The following is a 3,632-nucleotide window of genomic DNA, read 5'->3' on the forward strand; positions in this document are numbered from 1 at the left end:
GATACTGAGTCCTGCCGAGGGGGCGCTCCGCAGCGATGGAAGTGGCAAAGGCGAAACTCGCCATTAATAGAACCGCCTCCCCTCCCAAAGAAGGGTTGGTCGGCTGGGAACGCCGAGGTGGGAAGAAAGGAGGGTCTTGCCTAATCCCGCGTCGTCGGAACCCGCCTCTCCTCGCCGGGGCGCTTGCCTCTGCTGGAGGCCTGCAGGAGCGAGGCCACCCTCCGCTTCTGGCTGTAGAGGCTCAGGTTCAAAGTTAGCGGATGGACTTCGCGCCCCTCATTTGTAACCCGCCTGCTCCTATTCACCGGTCTCCAGCAACTTGTGCCTTCCTACTTCAGCCTGAACTCCTGTACAATTTTCAGGATTCCCAGTCTGGCTGGGGACCGCGTCAGTGCGCTCAGACAACGCGTGTGCGGAATCAGCACATCTGTGGTCTTCCTCAGGTCGGAGGAGGCTGCGAAAAGGCAACACTTGCTGAGTTTTGAGATATTGTACATAAAAGTTGTAATAATAAAAACAAGCCATCCTGAGTCCTGTTGCTGTACTGTTTTCTGGTCCATCCTTATCTCAGCTAGAGATAATTCCTTCAGATTAAGTCCCATTGATCTTGGCAGAATTTACAACAGGTCCTTTCATATTCGTCTTTCCTTTTGATTGTTTATGTGCCATCAAGTAGTTTTCAATTCCTAGTGACCACATACCTAGATTTTCTCCATGACAGTCTGTCCCTAACCTGGTCTTTCAGGTCTTTCAATGGTGCACTCATTGCCACTGTTAACTGAGTCTTTCCACCTTGCTGCTGGTCTTCCTCTTCTCTTTCCTCTCATCTTGCCCAGCATAAAATAAAAGGTGGAGCTATGACAGCATCTTTGAAAGGGATACTGGGACCTAAGAGCTGAGTGTTGTGTCTCCTTGGGTGTCAGTGAGTCTCCAGCCCAGGTGGCCCAGAGATGGTTCTTGCACACAGAAGTCAGCTAGACTTGCAGATCGGCCTTCAGACTCACAGCAGCAAAGCATCTACCATCATATGTGAGCCAGTTATATGGCAGGCACACTTCTGAACCCAGTGTAATAAAGATAAAAGGATGGCCTGCAAGTTTCTGTTCTAAAATCAGTCTCTTCCAAGGTGCAATACCTGAGGTGAGTCAAATCTTGCAAACAATTTGTGGCAGGAGGATTGCAGAAGTAAGTGGGATGGGGGTGAGGAGAATGGTAAAGCATCCTTGCTTCTCTTTTCAAAATGCCCCCTCTCAAAGCAACTTTTTTTTTCTAGGAATGGTAACTTCTAAGATTTTTTTATAAGTATTTGAATATAGCAGCAATGTTTACATAACCTGCTAAGCCTTAGCTGGCTTAACCATCGTTTATTGATTAATAAATGCAATTATTACAGTATTAAAAAAACAACTACCAAGTGTATCACTCTGACTATACATATTATGCTATACCTCCCCTTGTGCTGTGAAACTGCAACATTCAAATATTTGAAAACATAGATGTCATATATGTATATTTATCATGTCTGGTTGGACTGTTTCTGAGGCCTCTCTGCATGTGACATCATGGTAGTAGACAGGGACCAGAAGACAGTGGTGGTGATAGATGTAGCAGTGCCAAGTGACAGCAACATCAGGAAGAAGGAGCATGAGAAGCTGGAGAAGTACCAGGGCCTGAAGGAAGAACTAGAGAGGATGTGGAAAGTAAAGGCCAAAGTGGTCCCAGTGGTGGTAGGAGTGCTTGGGGATGTGACCCCTAAGTTGGGAGAGTGGCTCCAAGAGATCCCAGGTACAACATCTGAGCTCTCTGTCCAGAAGAGTCCAGTGCTAGGAACAGCTAAGATACTATGCAGAATCCTCAAACTGTCAGGCCTCTGGTAGAGGACCCGAGATTGAGGAAGACACATACCACCCAGAGGGATGAGAGGGGATTTTTTATTATTATGATTATCATGTTAAAAACCTAATGGCTGGGTTCACTAATCATGCTGTGCAATAAACCATGTTTTAAAACTCCCAGGGCCCACAACATATTAAGCCAAGGCTACACTAGTCACATAATGGCAGGGGTCTAGAATTTTTTCTCCTCTGTGTGATCCTGCACAAGGCATCCCCCAAATTGTAAAAGTTTTAAATCTCATAAGATTTCAGAATCCTACCATTGCAAGTTTGTGATATGTGTGTGTGTGTAGATAGATAGATGATTGATAGATGATAGATAGAGTTTAGGAATGCTATTTAAAGGTTTCATGGTTTTTAGGACTTACTCTAAAGTTTTTGACTGTTTCCTACCTCCAAATGATGGAGAACTGTAATAAATAAAGTATTGATCATTGTGATCAGAAAAGCTCCTGGGAACATGGAAGGGCTTCCGGGGCCACATGCAATCCTGAAGGTTGAAGTTTCCCCCCTCCCAGAAGACTATAACCAAGCCATTGTACTATAGCATTTGCTACCACTTTACTCTTCCTGATAATGTGAGAACCTAAATAATTCAGAAAGATTTCTAAAGCATATTGTCTAAACTTATGATTCTGGCTTGTTCTAAAACAACCTAGTAGTGTCAAGCCAGAAGCTATTTTGTTTGTGATAGGCACTAGGTGTAGTGCTGTAAGGGGAGAATGGATGGGACCTAAGAGAGACACCAGTAGGCCCAATGGGAATCTTTGTCATCTGTAAATGGCCCATAATCCAGAGATCCCACAAATATTTACTGAACTTGTTCAGTGATTGTTTCATATGTTGCTGCTGCTCTGCACAATGTTCAGAGATACTAATCAGACTTCCAGAAATACTAGTTCTTGAAGTTGCTTGTTGCCTGCAAGTAGTGCAACCTGGAATAAAATCTCCTGTGTGATTTCACTAAGAGCCAAGTTGCAATTATTTCAAATTCTCAGCAGAGTTAAAGAACTCTTGTTTTGTGATGCCTCCAGGCTTCTTAGGTAAAGATCCTGTCCACAGCAGCTTGTAATAGGGAAACTTTTGTTTCTGCCTGAAAAGTTGAGCATTGTGTATGAAAGATTTATATGCAGTAATTTTAAAACATAAAGGCTTTTATCTCCAAATTGTGTTGGCACATATCCCACAACAAACAAGTGCTTAGATTGGCAAAAACACTATTAAACATTTCTTCACTTGTTGAAAGTGAAGCTGAATTATTTCTGTTCTCTTAGAATTCCTCAAGACTGGAAAAATCTGACTCTGCTGCCAGGTATTGCTGCCAGGATGCTACTGGAGCTCTGATGTGGGTGCAGGTCTATCTATCTATTGTTGCAAGATTTTTTAGGGGGCTCAACTATTATTGCTATTTTTTCATTATGCCATTTTTTAAAATATCGATTGCTATTGTTGCTTTTATTTGTTTGCCACCCAGAGTTTTTTGGTAAGTGGGCAGCCACATACGGTACTGTGCAAAAGTTTTAGGCAGGTGTGAAAAAATGCTATAAAGTAAGAATACTTTCAAAAATATATATTGTAATTGTTTATGCTTATCAATTTACAAAATGCAAAGTGAGTGAACAGAAGAAAATCCCAAATCAAACCAAAATTTGGTGTGACCACCTTTTGCCTTCAAAACAGCATCAATTCTTCTAGGTACACTTGCACAGAGTTTTTGAAGGAACTCAGCAGGTAGGT

This window comes from Python bivittatus, unplaced genomic scaffold (assembly GCF_059951505.1).
Source record: "Python bivittatus isolate LINGU-HERP-01145 unplaced genomic scaffold, Pbiv_v1 ctg000020_np1212, whole genome shotgun sequence".
Classification (NCBI taxonomy): domain Eukaryota; kingdom Metazoa; phylum Chordata; class Lepidosauria; order Squamata; family Pythonidae; genus Python; species Python bivittatus.